The 20,567-nt window shown below is 37.4% G+C and overlaps 1 long non-coding RNA gene across 1 annotated transcript in view; it reads right to left on the bottom strand.

Moving 5' to 3' along the window:
• The window catches only part of LOC133050927 (uncharacterized), a 50,152-nt gene that overhangs the window by 14,186 nt on the left and 15,399 nt on the right, over positions 1 to 20,567 (bottom strand). The window lies entirely within an intron of this gene.

Below are 20,567 nucleotides of genomic sequence, written 5' to 3'. Positions count from 1 at the left end.
ATTGAGTCCTAATGGTTATTTCCTTTGAATGTGGCTGGAGTGATAGTCTTGAAAGGGTGTTACCGATTACATCTTTGCCAAGTACGGAAGGTGGAGCTGTGTGGGAATGAAGCTTTGTTTAGTCAGGCTATATAATGTTTTGCTGAGACATGTTGGGAAAAGCAATCCAAAGTAATATGGACTCACTATGAAATCAGTCTGAAGCATACCTTATAAAACGTAGAGATTTTTTTGTCATCCTCTTGGAAATTCACATACCAGAAATGTTAAGGAAAATTAACTCATACACACACACACACACACACACATACACATACAGTCCCTTTGTGTGGGACTTGAAACATTTGTGGGACTTGAAAAACAGTACACATATAAAAACATTAAGTTATAAAACATGGTTAGTATCTTCCAATAAAATATGCTCTTTCCTCTTACCTTAAAAATAAATCTTTGTCGTGCCATGCTCACATGGACTGTAGCCCGCCAGGCTCCTCTGTCCATAGGATTCTCCTGGCAAGAATACTGGAGTGGGTTGCCATTTCCTTCTCCAGGGGATCTTCCCCACCCAGGAATTGAACCCAAGTCTCCCCCATCTCCTGCATTGAAGGCAGATTCTTTATTGCTGAACACCAGAGAAGCCCCAAATTAAAATTTAAAATTCTTTGAAGGGACTTCCCTGGTGGTCCAGTGGCTAAGACTCCACACTCCCAATGCAGGGGGCCTGGTTCAATCCCTGGTCAGGGAAGTAGATCTCACATGTCACAACTAAAATTTCATACGTTGCAACTAAAAAGGTCCCACAGGCCGCAACTAAAGACCTGGTGCAGTCAAATAAATAAATAGTTTTTAAAACTTTCTAAAATTCGTTGATAACCTTGGAGCTTCATGTTTAAAGAGAAGAGATCCTGGAAGAGCCTGCCTAAGAGCCCAAGCCCAGGGCCCCTACCCTTCTCTTCCCATCCCTAGCTCCACCCCATAAGATGAGAGGTCTTAAGAGTAGCAGGTGGCCACATTTACTCACATATGCATAACAGATCCCCTGCAGATAGCTGCCTCTTGGGCCTCCCGCAGGCTTAGGGATGTTTCATGCAAATGGAACAACCCAGGCCTGGGGACTGGGAAAGCAGGCTGGGGCCTTTTGGGTGGGGAAGTCTGGAATTCCAGGATTGAGAGAAGGCTGAGAAACAAGGTTCAGGCTTTACAGGGTAGGCACCATCCTTCAGCTCCTGATTCTCTGTCTTGGGCAAAGGGCAGTAGTAGAGGAAGGGCAGAGAGATTTTCTGAAGCAGAAGGCCCAGAACAGATGCCCTTCTTGCTGAATCAGAGAGCAATACTGTGTGTGAATATATGTGTGTGTGCGTGCATGCCAAGCTCTGGTGTCTATGTATCTTTTAAAATATAAAAAAATATTTTTATTTTTTTAAATATTTGAAAATAAATATTTGAAAAAATATTTGAAATATACTCATGTATCAAAGGAGGGTATAACCTTATGGATGATCTGAAAGGATGAGCAATACAACAGGTTTGTCATTAGGTGCATTCAACAATTAATTGACTGTGGACATTGAAATACTTCCAATAATGATCTATTATAAAAGAATGAGATTGAAGCCCCTTTCAGAAAGGCCTAGAAAGCTGTCGTTTCTCTCATCCACATACAGAAGGATCAATTTCATCTCACTTCTTAATGCACTGCTCTGCCTGAGGGAAAATGAGGAGGATTATTTTCTGCAGAGTCCAGCAGGAGACTGATGCGTGGAGCCTCCTTTAGCCAGGTTCCCTTCGGCTAGGTTTTGGTATCTTCACAATCTCTTACCTTGAATGCCCTTGCTCTCTTGTATGCACTCTGGAAGAGATTTTCTTAAAATTTCACAGCCTTTAATCTCATGAGCTGCTGAATATGTTAACCAATAGAGAGAATAAAAGCTCAATCTTTAGTCTTTTGAAGAAAAAGAGCTCTAATTATATTTACTTTAGTGGAATGGTAACATGAAAGGAGATGATCAATAAAATGAAGCATGTGTAAGATCATTTTTTGTGTGTGAATGTGGTATTTTATTTTTCTGAGAGATGATGTTTTAGCTACAGTCTATTTCAGAAGTGGAGAAGTCAAAGACTTGTGTCTAGATAATAGGAGAAGCCACTAAGTTATATAAGATGCAGTTAAGTAATCCTTAGTAAAATGAACCAGATGTTTGAGCAGATATCGCAAATACACATATGTTAACCACTCAGGTTAACATTGTATATAATCTTGGACAACTTGAACTACTGAATTTAATCTGCTATGATCTGATTTGCCAGAATTTGAAATGAGACAAGGTATTTTACTGATATTTTAAGTGATCCACACCCTGGATCATGATCATTATGACTATCTGTAGGTTTCCTTACACATAAGCATGTTCTCAAATATGCTGTTACTATGTGAAGAAGAAAGTGGGTAACTGGCCTACGTGAATAAACAGAGGGAGTGAGCAAGTGTATACACTGCCTGAGGACAAGGACATCTCACTGGCTGACCATCCTCTTTCCAGAATCTAGAATCCCGAGCAGCCCATAGTAGGGTCCTTAGAAGCATTTGACGGCTAACAGAAGAGTAAGTGAATTAATGGAAGTAATTTAATCAAGTATTCACTATGGCCCAGAGATGAGTGTTTTATTTGATTAGTGTTTGGTATACTATATGGAATTAAGTCTTCTAAGTGAAGAAAATGAGAATCAACATGGTTATATAACCTGCCCAAGAGAACACAATTTGTGAAATGATGGACCCACCTACCAACTACACTGTCATTTTATTGATATTTTTATTTCCTTATATTTATATATATCACAGATTTAAATCTTATTAGCTGTGATTAGCATATAAAGAATATAATAGTTATACATAGTCAGTAACTTCCTTTCAAGGCTATCAGTATATTTGAAAGAGGGAAGCCAGTAATCTATGATCTAAAATGGAAAAATTATATGCACTATGTAATCCTGGCTCCTCTGCCTTAGGGAAAGGCAGAATTGCTGAACAGACTTCTAACCTCCTTCTGGTGGTGATCAATAATCAGGGACCTGTGATGACCACACACAGCAGAAAGAACAGTGTCACGTGTTCTCCAGAACCTTTCTTTTCAACATGCTCTGACTTCCTGGGCTCTGGGCCTTGATTACCTGGAACCACGGCTCTAATCTGCCTGACCTCATCTGGCTTCCCTGGATGCCAGCCTAAAGTATAACAACCTCGTGCCCCTCCCAGCCTTGTGACTACCGCCCCTGGCCTTCCCGAGGCTCTCAAAGGAGGGTTTTTGCCAGAACTTCTTTGGCTCATTACACTCCTCTGCATGTTCACTTGGCCTATGTAACCCCATGACCACCTAAGAAGTGAACTGTGGAAAACCTTAGGAGTCCTAAAAACCAACTGGAGAATAAGCTAGCTCTCACTTTAAGCTGTCTTTTTTGTTACCATATTATAGTACTTATGTGGGTCTTCCCTCTGTAGGCTCTAGAGATGCATCTTTAAGAATAAGAGTATCAGGCTTTCTTTCACTGCAGGCATCACAGGTATCTGACATTTGCAAAAGGACCGTAGAGTGTGAGTCTGTGTGTGTGTGTGTGTGTGTGTGTGTGTGTATACTGGATAAACTTTGGATTGTTTTGCTAAGGTACTGTTAAATGTTAGTTTGAACTGAAATGAGGTGGTCTTGTGAAAAACAAAATTAAATATAAATTGTAAATACTGATGAAAACCAAAAAAACCCACATCAGATAGTGTTCTTGCCATTGGCAATAAGCATTTTTGCATGGGATGACTTAGTGCCTTCCACAGCCACTTTAGAAACTGAAAGTGTTAGTTGCTTAGTTGTTTCTGAGTCTTTGTGACCCTACGGACTATAGCCTGCCAGGCTTCTCTGTCCATGGAATTCTCCAGGCAAAAATACTGGAGCGGGTCGCCATTCCTTTCTCCAGGGATTCTTTCCAACCCAGGGATAGAACCTTTGTCTTCTGTGGCTCCTGCATTGCAGGCAGATTCTTTACAGTCTAAGCCACCAGGGAAGCCCCACTTTCATTTTCACACACAGTTTAGAGAGCACAGTTAAAAAAATATCACATGTCATTAATGTCTTTAGGGAACTGTTTTCCTTGTCAAGGACAAAGATGAAGAGGGTGAGAGAGAGAAAATGATAACTGGCTTTCTCTAACAGGAACTTGAGCTAATGTTACCTCACTGCAAAATGACATGTATTAAAAAGATATTCATTCTTAAATGTGAATTGTATTAATCATTAAAGCCATTTCAAAGTCCTCATGGAAAAGATAAAGTGTTTTCTAGTTTCTAACCTGTGAAACCTAACAACAGGCAGATAAAATATGGGAAGTGGTTCAACTGAACTAATTTGTTTTAAACACCTGATATTAAATATTTGGTTAAAATTTCCCTTACCAAGACTCAGTTTGGAATAGTAGATCTTAATTTCAGAATGTCTCAGACACTAAAGGTACTTGCTTGTGTTGTAACTAGATTGCTTTATACAGAAAAAAGGTATTTTTAGACTATGTCAGAGCTAAAACTGTTGGCAACAAAGAGTTTGTGAATTCACAGGAAGGCAGCATGGCTTATAAAATGAGTAGGGCCCTGGGATCAAGAATTATACTTGACTTTGGTCCTAACTTTGCCAATAACCAGTCTGGTGAACTTGGACAGGCCATTAGACCTCCTTTGGCATTCAATTTTTCTCACTGTAAATGAGGGGTTGGGCTCCGACTTATAAAGTCAATTAAAACAATGAAATCATGTGATTTTTTTTTTCTAGAAGTTTCTTTCAAAATACACATGGCTTTTTTAATTTATGTCTGGGCCTATCCTAAAGGTATTGGACCTTATCCAATCATAGCTTTGGCAAATAATACAGCCACTGAAAAGCTACTTGCGTCACTTGGTTTTATTTTTTCACACTCAAACAATACCTGGCAAATAAAGAAAAGATCCTGAATTGTGATTGGCACAATGATATATGGTCAGCTGCACTGAGCATTTCAGCAAACTATATATATATCTATCTATCTCATCAGGGTGCAGAATGAAGGTGAGCGCTGATCTGTAATTACCTGCATTTGTGAACCAAACCAACGTTGTAAATTGCGGGTGTGGGACAAATGCCAAAAGCCTGACTGTGTAATACAGTTTCTTTACGTCGATATCCAGTGTTGTTGTTTTAGCAAAGTTTCCACCCTCTCCTACTCACTGGCTTTTCCACTGGAATGCACACACAACAACTTTTTCTAGCCCTCCCCCTCCCAGATCTTCAATTGCATTTATCACCAGACTCCATCCTTTATTCTGAGTACCCTCGCATTTCTGTGACCCTACTCAGCCTTCTGGCTTGGCTCTCACTCTCCTCTCTATATCTCAAATTTGGCTTTAACACAAGATATATTCCTAGATGCTGTGCCCTTTTCTCACCGGCTCTCACTCCCTTAGAGTTTTCTTGACTAACTCTCACTGCTTTAGGGATAGTTCCAAAACTGACAGCTTTATTTTTGATCTTTATACTGCAGCCTGGCATGCTGCAGTCCATGGGGTTGCAAAGAGCTGGACATGACTTAACGACTGAACAACAACATACAGTTTAAAGATAACTCCCCACTGGTTATATACTCTTATTAATTCATTCATTTATTCACTGGACAGAGAGCATACTATGAAAGGACTATTTAAGGTCAGTGGAATATTTGAGAAATCATTTTTTAAACATGTCATTTCTAGAAAGAATTATTATGTGAAGTGTCTCAATATTTGCTGGACATTCAAAAAGTATTGTCAGTTTTTTATATGATTAAATTAAATGTCCTATTTTTTTAATTAATGACATGTTTTTAATGATTTAGAAATTATTTAACAGAAGTAGAATTTAAGAATAAGTCTTTGGGGTTCTTAGAATATATTCATTTTCAGCACAAAGAATCTTGTATGTAACATATAAGATGCATTTGTACTGCCTTTACATGAAACAGCCTGTCACTGAGTTACACATCCCCCTTCTTGTCTCCTGTCTACCACCCTAAACCACTTCCTACACCTGCTGCCAGAATCAGCTTTCTCCATCTCTGTTTACAGCATCCTTTGTTTGGTCACCCAGTTTTATTAATACAACAGAGAAACCCCTTGCTCTTCCTGTTCCCTCTTTTCCTGCGTTCCTTTCTCCTCTCAGACAGTACGTGGATTCTTGCCTCACATTCTTTTTCAAAAGTAACCCTCTGACTTCTCTCTGCCCCTCCCCAAGTGAAAACATCCTGCATTTGCAATATTGCAACTATCTGTTCACTCACAGTCTCAATTCTCTAACAAGTTCCCCCTGAAACCTGCCAGCTTAATCTCCATAAAGCATTTTATACCATGCTTCTGTATCATAAGTAGTTTGTCAAGGAATACAGGATGAAGTCTAAACCCTGCACATTCAAGACCCACCACAACTCTCTGATCCCATCAAGAAATGTTAAATTGCTGTGTTTTGAAATAGAAAAGGGACAGTTTAGAACTGAGAATTTTAATGTAAGGAGAGTTTTTATTCTTAACAGAGTTTGTTTAATCTCACATCTGTAGATCTGTTGGGAGATCATCTTTTTCTGCAAACAGGAATAAGAACAACTGTGGAAATAGATTTTTGGGAAAAAATACATTGACAAAGGGAATAAAAAGGGCAGAAAGCAGAGGGATTTGGCCTCCTGTCTGAGTGAGGCTGGGGCCTCCTAGACACAGTGGGATATTCTGGAAGCCTAAGGAGGTAATATCTCACAGAAGAGCATTTAATTTCAAGGTCAGATATAAATGAAGCACGAATTTGGTGTGTTTATGTATTAAAGCCTATGAGAAAAGACTTAGAGTTAAGGCAAGAAACTGTAAATATTCAGTATTTGATACTGCTCCTTAAATTGGAATAACATACCTTAAAAACATGCTTTTAGAAGGACTTGTCCTTATTACAATTCTTTTTCAATCTATACAATTTCCTTTAAGTATACTTTAAATAGAAAGCCTTGTGAGATGTGTGCATGCTAAGTTGCTTCAGTCGTATCAAACTCTTTGCAACCCTGCAGAGCGTTGCCTACCAGGATCCTCTGTCCATGAGAGCCTTCAGGCAAGAACACTGGAGTGGGTTGCTGTGCCCTTTGGCACGGGATCTTCCCGACCCAGGTATCGAACCTGTGGCTCCTGCACTGCAGGATTCTTTACTGCTGAGCCCCCGGGGATGCGCTGTGGGATGTGTGAGACTTCCTAAAAGCTGAACATACATGAAGATGAAGATCCTCAAAGACAATATCTGTATGATATCCAGTAGAACTGGCAACTCAAACCAATTAATTGAACCACACTCTAGAATTTTAATGTAGAAGGAAATACAGTACAGAATTTATAAGTGCTCCGGAGTCAGACCGCTCAGGTTCAAACCCTGGTTATGCCTTTGTTAGCAAGGTATTTGTGGGTAAGTTACTTAGTTTTTCTATGTTTCAGTTTTGTTAACTATAGAAGATAAATAATACGACTACCTACCTCACAGAGTTGTGTTGGGGAATAAATGGGATGATGCAGGCAAAGTGCTTAAAAAATGGCAGCAAGTACATATTTGAAAGCTTATTAAGAATGCTGCAAAGTAGACAGTATTATATCTGTTTTACAGATTATGAAATCAAGCCATAGAGAGATTGCAACTTGCCTAACGTAACACTAAGATCCACAGCCTCAACAAACTCCAAAATCTTAGCTCTTTCCCCATGCTGCCTCCTTGCTTTTGTGTTACTAGAGACAAGCTAATGCAGCAGACACTGTCATCAAGGTTAACTATTCAAAGAGAGAAAACCACACAATGAATGGACAGCTCTGCACAGGTGCGCCAGGAGCGCGGATAAAAGGACGCTTAACGCATCTGGAAGGACTGGGGATGGCATCTGCAGCAGTTTACAGCTAAATCAGGCCTTAAAGTGTGGACAGGAATTAGATTGTGGGCTTCGGTGGGGTGGAAAGCATCCTAAGCATTGGAAACAGCAGACAACAGAGTGGAAAGGATGCTCAGCATGAGAAGGTACCACAAGGCTATGAGAGAAGACACAAAACATTCAGTATTTACAACAGATCAGCTCACCTGGAATGTGGAGTTTGGGGTGGGGTTGGGGCCTGGTTTTAGGGGGAAGAAGTTGAAGTGGGTCTTTTCTACCAGCCACGAAAATACGAGTCAAGAAGAGGCAGCACAAATACTTGTACGCAATGCAGAGGCCCCATTCAGTACCCTTAGATGGACAGGTTGGTACTCATTCATTTTGAGGCATAAGTCAAAATACTTTTAAATATAATGTATGCTTCAGCCCTGGGAGGGTAGATCTGTCTACAGGTAGTGTATATTTTATAGGGAAAATGACCTCATTAACAATCGAGAGAAATTGCCACTTCCCTCTTCCAGGTATTCTTCCCTGAGGAAGAAACTTATCTGCATTAGAATTATACATTACAATTTCTTTGTTTCTAAAGGAAAAACATCTTCCTGGTTTCTTGTGTGAAGAAAATATACTAATTTTAGTGTTTCAATCTAGCCATTCTTACAGCAGTAGATCATCTATAGAACATCTTTGTTCCTACAGATGGGCTACAGGGAAGTGTTGGCTTAGGGCCTCTTTAATCTTTACACCTAACAGTCTTTGTTGTTTAAACCCTAGGTCAGGTCTGACTCTTTTACAACCCCATGGACTGGAGCCAGAGGACAGGCTCCTCTGTCCATGGGATTTCCCAGGCAAGAATCCTGGAGTGGGTTGCCATTTTCTTCTCTGTTACTCCTAACAGTAGACTATCTCAAAATAATAGTGGGTCCTAATAGTTCAAGTTTCCTATTGAAACCATTTATTAAGAAATAATTAAAATCTAAGGTACTTGGACAGTTTAGGAAATTTTAACACAGTACCTTCCTTACTCTGAAAGACAACTTTGTCCATCTAGCGACGCCCTGGATAGTCTGTGGAAAGGTTATTTGCATGGTGCCAGCAAATTGAGAATCATCCATCTTCACACTGTTAATATCAGTGACAGCAGAACTCCTGTGGTGTATTCTTTAATTCACTTTAAGCAATAGAATGTGACTAAGTGCCCAACACTGTGTTAAGCACTAGGAATGTCTATGTACGCAAATATAAAATATCTGTGATGTAATATGATAAGTACTAATATAGAAATATGCATAAAATTCATATCTGCTTGAGAATCTAGAGAGAACATTCCCAAACCTGGAGCAAACAATGAAAGAATTCATTAATTTTTTCACTAGTAACTAGATGTGGGAGAGCTGAATCATTTTATTTATTTATTTATTTTTTGTGTGTGTTTCTGTTTTTTTTTTTTCTTTCTTTTTTTTTTTTTTTTTTTTTATTAGTTGGAGGCTAATTACTTCACAACATTTCAGTGGGTTTTGTCATACATTGATATGAATCAGCCATGGATTTACACGTATTCCCCATCCCTTTTCCCCCTCCCACCTCCCTCTCCACCCGATTCCTCTGGGTCTTCCCAGTGCACCAGGCCCGAGCACTTGTCTCATGCATCCCACCTGGGCTGGTGATCTGTTTCACCATAGATAGTATACATGCTGTTCTTTTGAAATATCCCACCCTCACATTCTCCCACAGAGTTCAAAAGTCTGTTCTGTATTTCTGTGTCTCTTTTTCTGTTTTGCATATAGGGTTATCGTTACCATATAGGTCAGAAAAACATCTGATTAGCACTAACTTGTCTAGTGTTTGATCTTAATTCAAATGAGTGATGATGTTACTGGAATTGTTAGTTCCCTTATCTTTTGAAACACTCTTGTCTCCCCTTATACGCTCTAAAAATGCAAATTATGTAATATGCACCTGCTTAACTGGAAATGTTTCCTTAGATTATGTAATATTATTACAAGATATTTTTAAAGTCATCACTCTCTAAAGTGTGATAGTTATTCCTAAGAACACTTAATGTGGTATCATAATTTATGCAATTAAGATTATTTTGAGACTCTGTAAACACTGAAACATATTTCTCTAAAACTCTGAAGCAATTTTTTGGTTGTCTCTGAAGCAGAAACATTTTAATGTAATAAACCTGTGAGTTATCTGTCAGTTCAATCTGAAATTTTCAGTCTATTGAAAGTGTGAAAGTGTTAGTTGCTCAGTTGTGTCTGACTCTTTGTGACCCCATGGACTATACCCCACCAGGCTCCTCTGTCCATGGAATTCTCCAGGCAAGAATCCTGAAGTGGGCTGTCATTTCCTTTTTTAGGGAATCTTCCGGACCCAGGGGTTGAACTGGGTCTTCTAGCATTACAGGCGGAGTCTCTACCATCTGAGTCACCAGGGGGCCCCTCCTCAATCCATAATACATTCTCCTCAATCTATTATGGATAATTTATTATGGATAAATCACACTTTTTAATCTAAACAGTCTTTACATTAAAATAATTTAAAGGAGTATCTTTGTCTAGCTAGGTCAGAATTTATATTTCCCACTCTTCATGGACAGTTTCAGATTTAATATTTTCTCTACTTTTCCATGTGAGAGTGACATCAGCTTCCCTTGGCAACAGTACTGATACTGTCCCTTCTTTAGCTCATTTCTTTTTTTCCTAATTTCCTCATCCCCAATGATACTGATTTTATATTATATTAATGGGACTATATTTCATTAAAAAATCAGTACCTTAGTTTTTAGGTGTAGAAAAAAAGAAATATTGCTGGTTCCATATATTTGAAATACAAAGTCCAAAAATGCCAAATTAGTTTCAAACATAATTCCTATTTATAATAGAATTAAACATAATAGAGGATCATAAATAATACATATTTCCAAATCTTCCCAGGTGTTAGAAAAATGAAATAATTCTCACTGACTATACTATTAGAAAAGGTGTCCTGATATGTTTACAGCTAGATGGGCTTTCCTGGTGGTACAGTGGTTAAAGAATCCAACTGCCAATGAAGGAGATTCATTTAATCCCTGGGCCAGGAAGATCCCCTAGAGAAGGAAATGGCTACCCACTCCAGTATTCTTGCCCAAGGAATCCCATGGACAGAGGAGCCTCGAGGGCCACAGTCTATGGGGTTGCAAAAGAGTTGGACATAACTTACAACTAGATAACAACAACAGATAATGCTCATTTAACATATTAATATTTGAATACCTCATGGTCAAAATCATAGTGCCTTTCACTTATAGATGGAGATGCTTCTAGTCTTTTTCTCAGTTCTATGAGATACAATTGATATATAACATTGTGTGAGTTTAAGGTGTACAACATGTTGATTTGGTGCTTAGAGTACACGGCAAAATGATTACTACCCCTGCTGTTAGCTAATACCTCTAGGATATTACATAATTACCATTTTTTGTGGTAAGTACATTTAGGATCTACTCAATTAGCAATCTGCAAGTATATAATACAGTATTATTAACTATAATCACCATATTATGCATTCAGTTCAGTTCAGTCGCTCAGTCGTGTCCGACTCTTTGCGACCCCATGAATCGCAGAAGGCCAGGCCTCTCTGTCCATCACCAACTCCCGGAGTTTACTCACACTCATGCCCATCCAGTCGGTGATGCCATCCAGCCATCTCATCCTCTGTCGTCCCCTTCTCCTCCTGCCCCCAATCACTCTAAGCATCAGGGTCTTTTCCAATGAGTCAACTCTTTGTATGAGGTGGCCAAAGTATTGGAGTTTCAGCTTCAGCATCAGTCCTTCCAATGAACACCCAGGACTTATCTCCTTCAGGATGGACTGGTTGGGGTCCCCAGAACTTATCTTGAACTAGACATTTGTACCCTTTGATCAATACTTTTAGTGTTTAAAGTCCTTCCCCATGGGTTGGTTTGATCCTCACAAATCTCAATATATTTAATAATATATAATACATATTAAATATAGGGGGGTTCAATCATCTTTGTTAAACAGAGAAAACGTAAAATGTTTATATGTTCTATAGCAGTGGTCAGTGGACTATGGCCCAGAGGCCAGATCTGACCCACCACCTGCTTTTGAAGATACGGTTTTATTGGAAGGCCGCGCTGCTCGGTCACTTACATACTGTGTACGGCTCCTTTTGTGGTGCAGTGGCGGGACTGACTACTGACAAGAGACCTTTAGGCTCATAAATTCCTAAAACATTTACTCTCTGGATTCTCAATGAAAAAAACAAATTTTCAGATCCTATTATATAGCAATTTTTCCTTAAGAACCATATTTAAATAGCCAAATTAAAACTTTTGATTATTGTCAAAATTAACAATGTCTGAACATTATATGTACATTTTCTATGAGAAATTTGCATACCACAAGAAGTAGAATACGGAATTTCACAGCACTTAATGCTATTACTTTATAATATAGGAAGCAACATACCAAGATAAGCATGTTGACAATAACTATGGGAATTTTGATTTATTGATATTGCTGTGACTAGCCTGAACCAGAGAAGTTCAAAAAAAGTTTCCTCTTAAAGTGAAACTAATACAGTTGTAATTTAGTATGACATGCAAGTCCTTTCCTATCAATATTTTAGGTTAGCTGGCATGTAACTAGCTCTTAACAGAAGCAATTATCAAATAATTCTTATTTTTAAAATATGCACTAAGGCTGATTTACTTTTGGTCATCATTTCCTACCAGAGAGTTTTACACTTGAGCACAGATATCTGGCTATTTTCTTAGAAACTTCGTCTTCAGACAAGATGCACTCTAATTCTTTGATATGTGATATAAAAATGTACCAATGATTATAGATTCTCACCAGTTAAAAACAAAAATGAACCAAGTATAGAGCCTCTGGAAGGCATACATAACTTCAAATTATTGCCTGCCTCTTGTCTTTCTACTCTTAAGATATTTGACTTTGGAGAAATAGGAAGAACCAGATTCCCATTTGCTATTGCTAGAAATTTGAGGGAAATTTATTTGGAACATAAAATAAAGAACTAATGTCAATAAATGAAATACAAATGTATAGTTAGAGATTGCTTTTAAATAAAAATGAAACTACAACATTTTAACTGTCAGAATGCTTTGCTTTGGGATTTTATTTTGATGTATTTCAGCTATTGAAAAATAATGGGATCTTTCCCATAAAGACCCCAAACTCAACATCTTTTTACTTTCAAGTGCCTTTTCTTGGTTATATTACACTTCTTGTGGGCCTTATCAGTAGCAGTTATATTCAAGTGCTCCTGGGTAGCATCTATTACAAAAACTCATTTTGCAATATCTCTTCTGAGCATTACCTTTATTTACCCATTTCCCTTGTAACTTACAGCTTAATTAAACCAAATAAAAACACTGATGAGCTACTAAATTCAAGGCATGAATACATGAAAGAAAATTTTATTTAACATTTTCTATTAGTTTCTATTCTTCCCTCAAGGACTGGCCAACTGGGACAGTTAAATAGAGCAAGATAAGAAATCCTATTTGCTTGTCTTCTACTCCTACTTATATCTCAGTGGTTTCAATAGCTTTCTAACTGGTTCCCTTTAAGCAGAAGCAAGAGTGTCATAATAGACACAAAAGTTCAATTGCTAAGTACTCAGTGTATATTAGTTCCATTTCTTTCTTATTCTTTACTCTTCCCTTCTCCATCAGGCTTTCCCAAGTCAAAATCACTCTCCTCACCCTTGCCAGAAACTTTTTTTGTTTGTTTATAACCTATAGCTTTTAAAGCTGGTTAATGTTGGTTCAATGGAAAAAGGGAGAGAAAGTATAACCAGGAATCTCCCACTGCTTCTCCAGGCAAAAATGTTCCCCTTTGATTCTTTTTCAGAACTTACTTGCTTTTCAACATTTTTTAAGTGATAATTTAAGTGATAATTAATTTGCCTATACAATTAAGATGATAATTACCTGATACTTAAGTTCCTCATTATCACTCTCAGTAGTTTGCAAGTTTCTGGGTATCAGAAACAAAATCTTAGTACTCAGTTCCTATCTGGGTGCATCTCCTTGTACAAAAAGCATGATACAACTATTTACTGAATGAATAAAAATGTACATAGACTGATTAAGTGTTTTTAAATTTTTATTTAACCTGTCAGTAATAAGGGTTATATGGTAAAAATTTAAAATTTCAGTAAGTTTTATAATTGTATTACTTTTATTTGCAAAGTTAAGCTCATTAGAAATACCTATATTTTGCAATAAAGATTTCTTAAATTATATATATATTCATAAAAATGTATATATACACACTTGGATGAGTTGGTTTTTTCATTAAGATTTTCACATTATAAATCTATTTTGTAAAATGAAAAGTTTTGGTAAAAAAGATTTAGTAGTCTCAAAAGTTGTTTTGATCAAGCCAAACTGACAGCTAAAGGACTTTTATATTGATAGTTGAATCAAGTTTATCTGATGGGGAAACCAGGAATTCTAAAAAAAATTACAGACATTGGCAGGCACATTTAAGTACTCTGCAGTTAAAAGCAGCGATGGTTTATTTAACAGGTTGCTCGGAATCAAGTGGAACTTACTGTTTTGGTATTTTGCCTGACTTTTTTTCCATTTACAAATGAATCAGTGCCCTGTAGAAATAGATTTTTAATACAGCCAAAATGAAATGGCCTAATTTCACCAATATATTTTATTAACTGGAATGATAGTACTCTTCAATGGCATTTGCCTGACACTAGGTTTGTGTATTTCTTCACACATTCTGTTAAGTGAAAACACCTGCCAAAGCAAATATCTGACTGATATTTATACCAGATTGTTTCTATGTAGGAACACTATGTTACACTGCTTGCTTCCTTGAAGGAATACAGACGATTAGACGTTGTGAATGTTGAATACAAACTTTGGTTTCTTTTTTGAAATGCTACCTCAAAGTAGAATTTTCAAAACTGAAATTTACTGATAATAAAAGGTACATACAAACCAGAATCTAAATAGCCCCTGAATTGTTCAAATCTTTGATCAATCCTTGATACTAATTTTTATCAAACATCAACCAATTTTTTCATAATAAAGTATCTAAAAATGTTGACTGAAAACAATAATAGAATACAAAATAGACTAGGCTTGAATCTTTCATTTGTTTTGAGTACTGCATGCATTGTGAGATTTGCAGTTCATAGGAATGGTCTCTGAAGATCAAGTTCATTGTTTTTAAGGTTGAGGAGACTTGCACAAGCCTGAACAAAGAAAAGAGCAGAGCCAAGACAAAGGTTTCTGCTGTTTCCACAGGGTGTCTCCAGAATTCCAAGGAGCCCCAGGAGCCACTGGTGGGGCTATGGAAGTGTCAAGCAGGCAGGACTTCCCTTTCCCCCTCACACACTACATTCTTTAATAAAAGTTATTCTGCTGAAACTCTTTCACATATTTGAAATTCTGGGTAAGAATGAGTGTGACAGAAAACTTCCTAAAAATCAAATTTGAAAACCACTGTATTACCTTGTGCAAGGAAGAAAGAGGGGGAATACCAGATCCAAACTTGAAATGATATTCCTGTTAGTAGCCAGCATGAGAAAGATTTAGAAACTACATTCCAAAATAAGGGAAAGGGATCTTGAATGTAGTTTTTCGTACAAGTAAACCCCCTCTTTTTTTAATTGTACTTGTTGACTTAGCGTATCTAGAAATTTGAGTTGTACAAAAACAAACAATGAATAAACAAAGTTTGGTAGAGAAACTTCCAATGTGTTTCAGAATGTAAGAAGGGGTGGAACTTACAGAAAAGCATAAGAATAAACTAGTTAACAGAAATCAGGACAATCAAATATTAAATGACAGCAAGAACACCATATGGACTAAAACACTAAGGAAGAGTGTTTTGGAAAAGATGCACTCAAGTAAGAGTAGAAGGTAAAGGAGAATGCATTCCTGGTGTCAAGAACAAGGAAATGAAGTGGGGCGGGGGGTGAGTGAGTACATTTCCTGAAGAGGAAGAAGATACAACCAAATGGAGAAGATTGTTTGTGTCAGTGGGATATGAGCTTGAATTGGTAAAATAGGATTGTATTTTATAGAAGCATGGTGTATAGAAGCATGCTGTGTATAGAAGCACGCTGTGTATAGAAGCCCGCTGAAGGCAATTGAGAAGAATTTAAAGTAAGCATAAGGATAATAAAATGGTACTACCTTTGGTACTCAACAAAAGAAGTACTAGAGGCTTGCAGGCAGTGTGTTCTGAATATTCAAGGACATTTCTATTATTGTGCTAAATTACTGGCAGTAGAAAATAAGTACATGGTTCTTTGAAAGATGTTAGACTGCTTTTAGAGATTTAAAATCACATATGCAGTAAAGAAGAGAAGCTAAGGCAAAGGAGAAAAGGAAAGATATATCCATCTGAATGCAGAGTTCCAAAGAATAGCAAGAAGAGGTAAGACAGTCTTCCTAAGTGATCAGTGAAAAGAAATAGAGGAAAACAATAGAATGGGAAAGACTAGAGATCTCTTGAAGAAAATTAGAGACACCAACGGGATATTTCATGCAAAGATGGGCACAATAAAGGACAGAAATGGTATGGACCTAACAGAAGCAGAAGATACTAAAAATAAGTGGCAAGAATACACAGAAGAACTATACAAAAAAAATCATCATGACCCAGATAACCACAATGGTGTGATCACTCACCTAGAGCCAGACATCCTGGAATGTGAAGTTAAGTGGGCCTTAGGAAGCATCACTACAAACAAAGCTAGTGGAGGTGATAGAATTCCAGCTGAGCTCTTTCAAATCCTTAAAGATGATACAGCTGTGAAAGTGTTGCACTCAATATGCCAGCAAATTTGGAAAACTCAGCAGCGGCCACAGGACTGGAAAAGGTCAGTTTTCATTCTAGTCCCAAAGAAAGGCATGCCAAAGAATGTTCAAGGTATCGCACAATTGTACACATCTCAGACACTAGCAAAATAATGCTCAAAATTCTCCAAGCCAGGCTTCAACAGTATGTGAACCAAGAACTTCCAGACGTTCACACTGGGTTTAGAAAAGGTAGAGGAGCCAGACATAAAATTGCCAATATCCGTTAGATCATAGAAAAAGCAAGAGAATTACATTAAAACATCTATTTCTGCTTCATTGACTATGCTAAAACCTTTCACTGTGGATCACAACAAACTGTGGAAAATTCTTAAAGACCATCTTACCTAACTCCTGAGAAACCTGTATGCAGGTCAAGAAGCAAGAGCTAGAACTGGACATGGAACAATGGACTGGTTCCAAATCAGGAAAGGAGTGCATCAAGGCTGTATATTGTCACCTTGCTTATTTAACTTAGATGCAGAGTACAGCATGCAAAATGCCAGACTGGATGAAGCACAAGCTGGAATCAAGATTTCTGGGAGAAATATCAATAACCTCAGATATACAGATGACACCACCCTTATGGCAGAAAGTGAAGAAGAACTAAAGAGCCTCTTGATGAAAGTGAAAGAGGAGAGTGAAAAAGCTGGCTTAGAGCTCAACATTCAAAAAGTGAAGATCATGGCATCTAGTCCCATCACTTCATGGCAAATAGATGGGGAAACAATGGAAACAGTGACAGACTTTATTTTCTTGGGCTCCAAAATCACTGCAGATGGTGACCGCAGCCAGGAAATTAAAATATGCTTGCTCCTTGGAAGAAAAGTTATGACCAACGTAGACAGCATATTAAAAAGTAGAGATGTTACTTTGCTGACAAAGGTCCATATAGTCAAAAATACAGTTTTTCCAGTGGTCATGTATGGATGTGAGAGTCGGACTATAAAGAAAGCTGAGTACTGAAGAATTGATGCTTTTGAACTGTGGTGTTGGGGAAAACTCTTGAGAATACCTTGGACTGCAAGGAGATCCAACCAGTCCATCTTAAAGGAAGTCAGTTCTGAATGTTCATTGGAAGGACTGATGTTGAAGCTGAAACTCCAATACTTTGGCCACCTGATGCAAAGAACTGACTCATTGGAAAAGACCCTGATGCTGGGAAAGATTGAAGGCAGGAGGAGAAGGGGACGATAGAGGATGAGATGGCTGGATGGCATTTCCGACTCAATGGACATGAGTTTGAGTAAACTCCAGGAGCTGGTGATGGACAGGGAAGCCTGGCGTGCTGTAATCCATGGGGTCGCAAAGAGTCGGACACGACAGAGTGACTGAACTGAACTGTACTGATGCATGAGGACGACCTGAGAAAATAGCACTGACATATATACACTATCATGTGCAAAACAGATAGCTGGTGAGAAGCTGCCATATAACACAGACAGCCCAGCCTGGTGCTCTGTGATGACCTAGAGGGGTAGGATGGGGTAGGGGAAGGAGACTCATGAGAGACGGGATATATACATATATATAATTATGTATATATATATATATATATATATATATAGTTATATCTTATTCATATTGTTGTACAGCAGAAATCAACACAACTTTGTAGAGCAATTACCTCCAATTAAAAAAAAATTTTAATAAAATCACATATGCAATAGTAGACCCAAATGAATACTCTATATGGCTATTTAGGAAGCATTACCATGACCTAATCCATAGCTTTCATGTCATATTTATGCAATAGTTTTAAATTTTTATCATCTTTTAAAAATAATTTGGAAAATAATAAATTATGTTTAATGGTTAGTACTATTTACTTCAGAAATGATATTTGAATTCAACTTGTACCTCTGAGAGTAGAAATACTATGTGGATACAATACAAAACTAAAGGCTATTACTAGATAATTAAAATTGAGGAAGGAAATTCCTTTTAAAAAAATTCCAAATAAATGACCCTGAAGAAGTGTTCTTTTCCATTGATAGTTTATATTTCTGCTTCTTCTTTATGTGAGACATGGAGACAAAATTTCACCTAGTATAAATAAATAATATAAAGAAAGAAACAGTAAGCTAGACATATCCTTCCAAGGTCAATTCAGTGAATGGTCCCTATATTGTATGATTATTAATTTTTAGGGGGAAGCAGCGAAGAAACACATCCTGTTATATAGGTTAAAATCAATCCCAAATGAAAATTATTTTATGAAAATTTTTTTAACTTCTAAATGTATTTCTTCAATCTCTAGTGTCTTTGGACCACCCCACTGAATGCTAAATGTTTCTAATCTTTCTTTCTTTTCTTCCCCTCAAGTGCGTTGCAGAGGTGTGTGGCTATGCATGCATGTACCATGATTCTTTCTAAAATCCAATATGGATAAAATTATTTTTCTAAGGAGAAAAATAATTCCTTCTTGGGAATTACTCGGTTTTGCTGGATACTTTGATATACTTGTTGAGGGGTGTGCATGGGAAGTCCATCAAGATGTGTGTATGAGTGACCCAGTGTTAATTGGACAGTTTTCTAAAATAAATGGTGTCTATAACTGCATTGTTTTAGTTCTTTTTAGAAGGCAAGCTTGGAAAGCGAGCAGAATTACATTTAAATAGAACTGTGTAAAGAAAGGGAGGGGAGAGACATGAGATGACTAGTTTCAGTTAACAGTATAATTTTGAAGAGTACTGACGTGCCAAATGAAGGTGTTGATTGCAATCTCCTTGGTAGCCCCCCTCCATTACCCAGGCCTATAGATCTTAGGAAAACTGACTTCACCTGCTCTGGTATGGTGCAGATGGATCTGCCTTGAGGATGAACATGGGGGCTAGAGCAAAGGTTCTTGATGTAGTAACCTCTGGACGGCTCACAAGCATAAGTGCACGTATACACTCACACACATACACACACACAGCCCTGATATGCACATGGATATATATCACCACATAAAAAGCACCTGTCAGCTTAAGCCATCTCCACACTGACTGAGGAGGTCAGTTAAAGCAAAACTTTTACTGTTCATAAAATGCTGTGGTTGTACTCATGGTAGAAAAGAGAACTTTAAGAGCATTTACAAACTGATTTGGCCCTTCGGTAAATCTTTGGAAATGGATAGAAAATTCAGAACTTTTGGTGCTTCCAGGGCCACCTAGCCTGTGATTATAATAATTTAGAAATTTTTCATTATTTATCTTGTTTTATTTTGCTAGAAGTTCTCTTGTACTCTGGGATATTAAGAATTGAAACTATGTAATTACATAAAGGACTTCATTCTAATCTCTTTTCATAACTCAAGAAACTCCATGTCAGAGCTGTTGAATTACTGCTTTTCATCAAATATTATAAATATAGTCCTGTTAACTCTTAAAATAAGTGACTACTATCAAAAGAAGCCCTTTGTTATATAATTCATTTTAACACTGAATAGTCTCTGTTGTATGACTTTATTGTTAGGTGCTTTACCAAGTAAGAAAATATCTGCCCATGTTTATATCACACTTTCATTTGTTCCATAATAACTAACATTTTCTGAATTAGAATAGTCAGATAGACTATTCTTAGAGAACATTCAATCCAGGCAAACTGTGCAGAGGGAAACATTATATGTTATGCATTACACAAAATTAATTTTTATGGAGAACTACACAAGATGTAAAACCATACATTCAGAAAACATAACTGGGCTTCATAATGAAAAACTTTCACAAAGAACCCTTTTGACACTACTAATTAGACTTTGTAAGTTGATACTTGAGGATGA

The sequence above is a fragment of the Dama dama genome, chromosome 33 (genome assembly GCF_033118175.1).
Source record: "Dama dama isolate Ldn47 chromosome 33, ASM3311817v1, whole genome shotgun sequence".
Classification (NCBI taxonomy): Eukaryota; Metazoa; Chordata; class Mammalia; order Artiodactyla; family Cervidae; genus Dama; species Dama dama.
Note: the sequence above shows the minus strand (reverse complement) of the source record. Positions and strands in the feature narration are given on the sequence as shown.